Source organism: Akebia trifoliata, chromosome 3 (genome assembly GCF_017979445.1).
Source record: "Akebia trifoliata isolate Shusen 1 chromosome 3, ASM1797944v1, whole genome shotgun sequence".
Taxonomy (NCBI): Eukaryota; Viridiplantae; Streptophyta; class Magnoliopsida; order Ranunculales; family Lardizabalaceae; genus Akebia; species Akebia trifoliata.
The window spans coordinates 23,610,342-23,620,620 of NC_141377.1; the positions used below are offsets into that span (position 1 = coordinate 23,610,342).

General features: G+C 37.0%; 1 pseudogene across 1 annotated transcript in view; it reads left to right on the forward strand.

The window, feature by feature from the left end:
* LOC147406166 (LEAF RUST 10 DISEASE-RESISTANCE LOCUS RECEPTOR-LIKE PROTEIN KINASE-like 2.4) overlaps positions 1 to 10,020 on the forward strand; it is a 60,870-nt pseudogene extending 50,850 nt beyond the window's left edge. The window contains exon 3 of the transcript XR_015176340.1: positions 8,825 to 10,020. The product of XR_015176340.1 is annotated as an LEAF RUST 10 DISEASE-RESISTANCE LOCUS RECEPTOR-LIKE PROTEIN KINASE-like 2.4 (transcript). The remainder of the gene's footprint in view (positions 1 to 8,824) is intronic.
* The last annotated feature ends 259 nt before the right edge of the window (positions 10,021 to 10,279 follow it).

Below are 10,279 nucleotides of genomic sequence, written 5' to 3' on the forward strand. Positions count from 1 at the left end.
TTTCTGTTTGCTAATAAAAGAGTATTAAATGGTCTTTAGATAGAAGGTGTTTGTTGTGTGTTATAACCAATTATGGTAAATTGTGTAAGTATTATATAATTTATTCAGTTTATTCGACAAGTCACACAATAGTGTGATGAGAATTTCCTACGTATATATCAAGAAAACTATATTGATATTGAACACTCAAGTTATGATTTTAGCACTATTACTCGTTCATTCTACAATCATAATGTGAATTTCAATTCTACTGAGTAACATTCATATTACTCACCCATTCTACATCTCAGTGTAGGATTATATTATCTGAGTAAAAACTCATGTGAGCAAAATGCCGGCATGGATAGATGCCCTGAAAGATTTTGCAAGGAGGTGTTTTGAGTTGTTGCCAGAAAATGAAAGGATGATTGGTTTTGTTTGCATGATAGCAGCGGAAGCCTAGGAAGGTAGGTTTGTTGAGTTGAATATTAAGATGTCGATCACCATAGAATGCTTGTAGGGGAGTAGATATGTAGGTTGGAGGTTGGGCTACTTTTTGGGGTGACTTTCGAGGGATTTACTTTTGGAGTTTCTGTAAATCCTAGATATCTGTTTTTGAATACTCATTGTATATATACTCTTTGGAGTTTCACCATATGTATATATATCATCTTTTAAAGTTGCACTTTGATCATTTTGATATACCAGTTTTGAAGCAATTATCCGTTATAGTAAGATTTTATTCACCCTTAAATGGGATTATGAGTTGTCACTTTATTATATTTTACCGGAAAGTTACATGTCAGGTCATGTCCCCGGAGGGGGTGTGACAATAACCCTTGTCTTCCTTGAGAAAATAAACAATGGAATTCACTTCCATTGTGGTCCACCTCAAAGGTCAAGTCGAGCCCTTTTAATGTGATGTTGTTGAGGTCATGCATGAATTGCATAACAAGCTTGCTGAAATCCCATTTTATGCATTGCTCCCAAAGATTTGAGCCAATCCATTCCTAATACGACTTCATAACCATATATTGGCAGGAGGGAAAAATACATACAAATTGATTCTCTTGGAGAGAAAGAGGCACATTAATTCAGCGCCCTAGACTTTACATGATATACCTGTTGCCAACCGTCACATTAGTTGTGTTTATAGAGCTTGTAGTAAAACCATATTGTTTAGCAATCTGTGGATGAATGAAATTATGGGCTGAGTCCGTGTCTATAAAGACAGTGAGTGGTTGCCTTTTGACTTGGTCGAGAGCCTCATCGTCTTAAGTCATTGAGTTCCAACTATGGCATACAATGATACCTCCACCATAGTTGGATCTTTCATGCAGCGATCATGATGCTTGTCACGGTTGAAGCATAGGCCTTTCATGCAACGATCATGATGCTCCGCTAAGCCTAATCAACCTACATTGTAGGGTAGGTTAAGTATTGAAATTGTATTTGATGCCATGGGTGCTGGCTGCTATTGTTGAAGTTGATGTTCAAGATATGGGTATGGGATAGGTTGCAATTATTTTGAAAGGTGTCAGCTTTGAAATGGTAGAGACAATGGCATTTGTAGACTCCTTTTGTTGTTTTGCTATAGCATATACGCTAGTTAAGGACATGGAATGAAGGAGCTTTACCCGAAATAAAACAACATACTAGGAATGCTTAATGTAGAATCAAACTTCGATTGTCCAAACATTAAAATTTCGCTTGATAATCACATATCGTGATGGTTTGTTGAAGCTTAGAAAAATGATCATTTTGGGTATGTCTTTAATTTCTCCAAAGCAAATCAATAAGGATCAACTAAAGTCAAATCAGATGGCCTGTCCAATTTAGTCAAATCAGCTGGGTGCTCCTATAGTTTTGGACAATAGTTGGAATCATGGAACTGTTTCCTCACTAAGGTGGGTTGGTACTAGTTCCACTATTTGTTCATCACGTATTCCGTTACTTAATTGAAATTGTTGGGCATGGAAAACCAAACCTTCAGGATCAGTACCTTCAAAGGTGGGAATATCCACTCGAATTGCCCTTCCTTGGAATCCTCTAATGGCAACAATAACATCAACAACAACCACCACCTATCTTGGAACTATCACATAGCCACAATAACCAATTTAACAGGGTGCAGTCATGTTCCTAATTAAATACTCCAAACATTCAATGAAGCATCCTCAGGAATCATTTTTCATTGAGCTTCATTAGGGAAATGTGACTCATTTCAGCACTCATTAAGAGGTGCAAGTACCTATATGGTCCAAATAACCACTAAGCTTGTTACTCAGGTTCTAAGGGTGTCTAACATGGGAAGCCTCCCCCACACCATTTGAAGAAGACAATGGCTGATTGTTTATCCCTAATTTTTGAGCATAGGGAGATCCCTATAATTGTAGAGAAGTCGATGCTTGAGGATATTGTCTCTTCTTCAACATATCCCATGCCTCTGGCTTTCTTAAAGATATGGAAATTGTTTGTGAGTAATCAACCACAACCTCATCCTTTCCCCAAACTCCAATATGATGCATGTGTCTTCTTCATTTTCTATGCTTGATGTATTTGTTGGGTTTTTGACCTATTTTGTTGCTAAGTGTTCATTCAGGTTTTTACCTTGTCAGACGTAGAACATTTATCATGAGCTCCATAATTGTTATGATAATATAATCGAACATTTCAACTCAGAGACTCAGTATGTGACTAATTTAAAATGCATCAACAATGAGGTTAGCCTAAGCCTCAAAGGAAAAGAAATAAAGCGACCCATCAGAGGACATGGACGGCCGAGTTGGACTAATTGCTAGTATGGGTTTAGGATATCAATACCAAGGCAAAGGGGGATTGCTAGCAAAAGGATGCTCAAATTGCCTCCTTGGACGACAAGTTCTCCCTCCTCCACTCCCAGTTGCAAGATGCCAGACTTGGGAAGGCCAAAGGTTCCAACAGAAAGTAGGTGGACTATAGAGTGCGGTTGGTGGCTGATAATGCTTGGATGCTTGTAAGGAACGCATATGGAGTGGAGGACGTGCGATCGACTTTTCCCTTGCCTAAAAATCTAAGTGGTTGTCTTGAAAGAAAATGAGGTTCCTCAACCTGCTAATACTACTAAGGTCCCTTTTAATCCTGTGGATGAGATTCCTACTACTAGGTAAAAGGGATGGGGTAAAGGGATAGATCCCCACTTCTCTGACCTAGGGAAGTATATGATGTTGATAAAATTCTAGAGTTGATCAAAATGCTCTTTACATTGAAAGTGACTAATTAAATGGTGATTACTAACACATCAATGTGAGGTATGTTGACCCTATCCAAGTCACAAATGGAAACAAATGATGGTAGAGTCCAAGAGATTCTTGGTATTGATTGCACAAATCTCCTGCTTATGGCGATTCTTTTGCTATTCCTACCAAAGCTTCAAGCCTCTTCCTAAATAAATCAGAAGTTCTTTGCATGGATTAAGGGAATCATGGGCACTAGTGGAGTTGACTTCTTTATTTTGGGCCAAACCCTAGGGTGCACGGGTCTCCCACTGTCTTCTCTTTTACTTTCTCTTCCTCTTACAGGTGTATTCAAATGTCCAAATAAATCAAATCCTGGATATGATTTGGCATTTCCTAGCCTTGTTTACTTGAGTGTGCATTCACCTGGTGACAGGTCTAATACAACTATTTGATCTTGAGACCCATTTCCTTCAAGGGTCTTGACCATTTAAAGTAAGTATCCCTTTTTAATTATGGTCTGTTTTTAAAGTGATATATTTAAATTGGAATTCTTTCTCCTTAGATTCTTCTCCTCCGTTCTTGGGAGGCGGTTGAGTCCTCTCTTACTAGACTCGGGTATTGATTGATGAGTCGAGACCACCTTCAATATGGACTACCCTGCCCCCTTCCCTTTCCCAACTCTATAGTGAATATCTTCCTTCTTGGGGGATCAACCCTCCATCATCTCTTTCCTGCTTTTATCAAGCAATTTGTATTCCAAACTTTGTTGGAAGCATGTTCTAGAAGATTATAATTATTATCCAGTCATCATGACTATTGATTGTCATGGACGCATCATAAAACCATCTTGTCAAATCATGTCGTGGCTCCCTTGGTTTCTGGTTTGATGTTGAAAGGCGAATCCCTATCTGTTTCCCACGTCCAATTACAAATGTATTGAACTAGATGTTGTGCATAACTCCTCAAGGTTGGCAATGGAGGCCTCGGGAAGATGGTGGAATTAGCTTTAGGGCATTTCTTTCTATGCTTATTGGGAATGGTCTACAACAAGCATAAAAGGTTAGAAGTTGTCAAAAATGAAGTTAGTTGGGGATGGATAAAATAGATGAGGTAAAAGGAAAATGTTGGCTGTCTCAAGTGATGTGATCACTTTCTCTCTATATCATTATATGTACTTCCTCCTGAGTGAGCTTATCATTCAAATCCATATTGTTGGGCTAATTCCTATCCTCCTTTTTGGGTTATAGGACCAACTCTAGCTTTCCTTATTTGGTGCCCGAGCTCATGGTTCATACCACCTACTCCTCCTTTGGGCTCTATTTAGTGAGTCTTCCAAGGACTGGTTATTATTACATAGTAGCTCTTCTCCTGGTTCTACGCATTGCTTTACCATTTACTACTTTTCAACATAATATTATGGAACGTTGCAACAATGGTTGGAGGATCTCAAACATGGAAAGGAATGGTTAGTATGATTCAAGAAGAATGAAGAGATTGAAGACCATTTGAAAGAATGGGGATGTTTTTCCTTAAGAGATGATGCTCTATTGATGCACTACCTAATCTAGAAATCCCTGTGAAAACTTCAAATTTGTTTGAGAATGGAAGATTGAATAGTGAGTGGATTGAAGAATATTCAGATTTTGAGATTTGGAAAGCAGTTAGATCTCATTGTCTGTTTAAAGCCTAAAGAAAGTCGAGTATGGCAACCATCTCCCAATGGAGAATTCTCTTCTAAATCAACATGGCATGAGGTTGTTGTGTCGAGTCCCCAAAATATTTAATAAACCAGATTATGGAAAGCAAACAAACTAACAAAGAGTCCAAATAGTATACACCCAGAGATGAGGGTTAAAGCCCTACCTCCTATACCTCATATCTTACAACATAGATATCAAAGAATCTTCTATTTTTGATGCATTATATGGCAATATCTGAGATGTGGGAGGTGGGTTTTAATCCTTCTCCCTAGGTCTATACAATCCCAATCAATGTCTCAGAAATCTAGGAGCAAAGGCAAGGCATTAGCATCTCTAGTGCCTTGAGGTGTAAGGCTCATGCACATGAAATTTTTAAATAGATAATATAAAATTTATAAACAATTTAATGTTGAAAAATAGGGGAAATAGTATAACCAATTCATGTTTCTAATTTTAAAATTCCAGGTTTCAATCCACATAATCAAATTCAAGTCTTAATCATACAATTAAGAATTAAGAATTGTCAATCCTCAATACTAATCATATCCACTATCCACCACCATAATAAATAAGTATAAAAATCTCATGTCCACCAAAAATAGATGATACTCTTGAGACCCAGTCACTCTCAATCTTCAACTGTATCAAAGACTTGCACGTTGGCTCTGTAAATCAGTCTGGACGACTTTGGAATATGTATGTATATGACATCGACACCATTGCAATAGAAAATCAAATAAAAATTATTGGAAATACGTCAAAATAGAAAGAAAAAATAAGGTTTAAAAGCACAAATTTCTTACAACTATACAACAACCTATTAGTAGTATGTAAAACATAGTTGTTGAAAAATGCATAGAATGTAAATAAAAGTAATTTGAAAAAAGGAACTTCTATTTACAACAAATGCTACACCTCATCCAAAAAATGTACGCATGAATGAAACCTCGACCAAGGTGTACACCTTTTTTATACTTCAAAAACTCCAAAAATGCCTTAGTGTTTGGACACTAAGCCTGCCACCTCAGTACGTTTCTTTTTTTCCCCCTCATAGTGAGGCAAGCCTTGAGGTGCATTCCTCTGAAAACATTGATCCCAATAACTCCTAACAAGAATGGGAGCTTTCAACTATAAACTCTTTCATAGTGCATTCCATGTTGACTCACTATAAAAATGAGGAAAATCCAACTTCAATCACATTGTCCCATTTGTCAAGTGAAGGAAGGGTTGTTCTCCCATCCTATTGTTGAGTGTCCTCTCATGAAATACCTTTGGTCAAATTTCTATTCTATTTTTAAAAAATATTGAGTTTATAATCAAAGGCCTCCAATTGAGTTTATTACCAATAGATGCGCCAAAGGAGGTAAACACTCTCAAGCAGCAATGCTTTGGTTGGGTTGTGTATGTGAATACCTTAGTGAAACTCATTTGGAAATTTGATCAAACACCTCTTGAGTATTTTACAAAATATCTCTTAATATCATACCTTCAAGATGTTGTTTGATAATAATAATAAAGGATAAACTCAAATAATAGTAGCAAATGAAAAATTAATCACAACCACACAAAGAAAAGAGGAAAAACACAATGCCCACCAAACAAGAAATTTACATGATTCACCTAAGGGCTTACATCCAAGGAAGTATGAGCGTTAGAGCTCGATTTCACTATAAAGAAAATGGGGCAAATCAATACAAGGAATCACCTCTATAACTTAGCTTCACCTTGTTCTTCTACATCTCAATCTTCCCAAGCCTCTTAACCTCGTTTCTCTAGTTTTCTCTCTTTCTCTACTCTCTTCTTTAGTCTTTTTTATTATTATTTATATAAGTCTCTTATTAATTATTCTAGAAAGGACTTAAACAAAAAAGAAAAGCAAACCCCTTTTCAAAGCATCATAAAGTGGGCTACTTACATAAGTGACAAGCTCAACCAAATTTGGTAGGATCCTTGATCCTACGGACAATTTGGATCCACTTCAAGGGGGATCTTCCTCCAAACTAATTTATTTATTTTTATTGATTGAGAAAATCGTATTATATACTCCAATATATAAAGATTTTGATTTCAACGAATTAAGGAAGATAGACTCCTAAATCAATTAAACTTCTAAATTGATAAAATAGAAAGAATCCTTAAATAGTAGAACTCTAATTTACTACTGGACTCCTAAAACAATAAAATTACTAAAATAGGTGTACGTACCGATATACGAAAAAATACCAAATAACGTATCCTAACATCCATCCATCTTCAAAACGACTTGTCCTTAAGTCGAAAAAATTTCAAAAGCAACTTCGTCCTTCAGCATGTTTGCATCAATCTCCAAAAGGTGTCGTTGAGATTTCTTGCAATGATATCCCGGCTTGAATAGTTTGTCGTCGTTGAAACAAAGACCTTTCAATTGCCGCTCTTCTTGCTCTACCGAGAAAAGTTGATTGGTAGGAGGAAGCCCAAGAGACGCTTTAGACTCAAGCTGTGTTGGTTGGCACAAAGAAATTTCTTGGGTCACCTTAATTGTTTCTTCTTGGCATATAGCCAAATCAAATGTTTCGATTAATGACGTAGGCCTAATTAACTAGACTCCAGCACATATGTTGTCACGTAACCCCGAGAAAAAGAAACTAATTAAAAATGATTCTGATAAATTTGTAACCCAATTAGCAAGTTTTTCAAATATGCCCTGAAATTCACGAATCGTATCAGTTTGTTTGAGTTTAAATAACGTTGCACTCGGATCCACGAGCTCCTGAGAGTCAAAGCGTGGGCATAAGGCCCGGGTGAATTGGGTCCATGATATTAACCCAATTGAACGAGTCATCCAATGATACCATGCTATAGAATATCCAGTTTGGTGAACCGAGGCTAAAGGAACCATCTATTCATCGGCAAGCCATTCAACCATTGATATTGTTCAGCCCGAAAAATCCAACCTTCCCGATCATCTCGGTCAAACCTTGGAAAATTGATAGAAAACGGACGAGCTTGAATTATTGTTCCTCCTTGTTGATTTTCTCCTCTTTGATGCACAACGTGGTGTCTCTCAAATTGGCAGTCGATCAACAACCAAACGTTCTAGGGTTGCTTGGATCCCTCACATCTCTTCTAGCAACTCGCGAATATTGGTGCTTTGTTGTTCAATCTGTGGTTCCAAGGCATCGAGTCTATTGCTTCACTTTTTAATAATCACCATATTGGGCAGCAAGATCATAAGATCTGATACTAGATGGCAGGATCCTTGATCCTATGGAGAATTTTGATCCACTTCAAGGGGGATCTTCCTCCAAACTAACTTATTTATTTTTATTGATTAAGAAAATCGTATTACATTCTCCAATATATAAGGACTTTGATTCCAACAAGAAGATATACTTAATTGTTTCACCTTGGTCACTTACTGTAGTTCACCAATGAAAGAAAAAAATATAATGGTTTCACTTGGTCACTTACACTAGTTTCTTTGAGATGTATTGTCTTTAAAAATGAGTATACATTAATATTCCTCCCTCAATTTATTTTTTTACGACTTACTTTCGTAATGAAATAGTTCCCATACATATTCCTGGTTGGTTAATTTTAATGGTCAATTATTTATCTTACTGTTTTTCATTTAACTCCCTGATAATTGAGGTATACAGGACACGTCTCTCATTTCTTTCATTTTAATAATATGGGTCGCCTCCTTAACTTATACACTAACCCAATCCATAAAATATTCTCCCAATTGTTCGGTAGCTACTTTACTCTTTTGTCATGCACTCTTCAAGCACATATTCATAAATGTTTGGTGTTACATCAAATTATCAGCCTAATTCCTTGGTGTTAGCTATCTGAGTTATATGTTTTCTCATAATGAGCTAAATAAAAATAAAGCCCTCAAACTGTTCCTGCAACATATTATTCTCATCGCCTCCTTTCTTTGTGCAGGTGTAGGTACAGGGCTAGTTGCATTTGTTATCATAGCAGCAGTGATTATTTTTTATTACTCGAGGAGAAAACCACCCCCATCAGCTGATAATACAATAATCGTTCAGACGAGGAAGAAAACGAGTGGCCAAAATGTAGAGGCGTTTTTAAAAAACCATGGACCCCTGGCTCAAAAAAGATATAATTACTCAGATGTCAAGAAAATGACCAACTCTTTCAGAGATAAATTAGGCCAAGGGGGGTATGGCGGAGTGTTCAAAGGAAAGCTAGCTGATGGACGTATAGTGGCTGTGAAGGTCTTGAGTGAAACCAAAGGAAATGGAGAAGAATTTATTAATGAGGTTGCGAGTATTAGTAGGACTTCCCATGTTAATATTGTCAGTCTGCTTGGATTCTGTGTTGAGGGTCGCAAGAGAGCTCTTATCTATGAGTTCATGCCCAATGGATCTCTCGAAAAATTCATATATGATGAAAATTCAGAAAAAAAACTTCCGCAGCTTGGATGGGAGACACTATACAAAATTGCAATTGGCATTGCTCGTGGGCTAGAGTACTTACATCGTGGTTGTAACACTCGGATATTGCATTTTGACATAAAACCTCATAACATTCTCCTAGACGAAGATTTCTGTCCCAAGATTGCTGACTTTGGGCTCGCTAAACTATGCCTTGTGAAAGAAAGTATCATATCAATGACAGGTGCCAGAGGAACTCCAGGATATATTGCACCAGAACTAGTTTCTAGAAACTTTGGAGGAGTCTCACACAAGTCAGATGTATATAGTTATGGAATGATGGTGCTTGAAATGGTTGGAAGAAGAAAGAACTTTGATTTAGGGATAGGTAATACTAGTGAAATATATTTTCCACTTTGGATCCACAGGCATCTCGATCTGTGTGAGGATTTAGAACTGCATGGAGTTACAACTATGGAAGAAAAAGAATTTATGAGGAAGATGATTTTAGTAGGTTTGTGGTGCATACAGATTGATCCATCGACTCGACCTCCAATGAGTAGAGTGTTGGAATGCTGGAAGGAAATCTTGAAGCAATACAAATTCCACCAAAGCCTTTCTTAAATTCCCCTTCAAGAGAATAAAAGGGTTCATCCCCACATGATGGTAAATTCATTTTTTTTAAATGAAAACAATGCATGATATGATATCCATGGACTTGTAATTGATGGCCATTTCCAGACCCCCCCAAAAAAAAGCCAATTTTTATGCTGTTCATTTAGCTAAGCATTAGACTTAAGAACAGATTCTTAAGCTAAGGAGACATTGTGAGATGCTCCATTGAACTTTTTTTATGCCAAGCTCATCATCCTTCTGTACTCATTGTTCATATTTTAATTCTAACAAATAGCTACTAAATGACATGTAATTGATGCCCGTTTGTAAGTGCTTATTATGCACCTTTTTTCATGTAGATTCTAGGCACAACCTTAATTTTGTG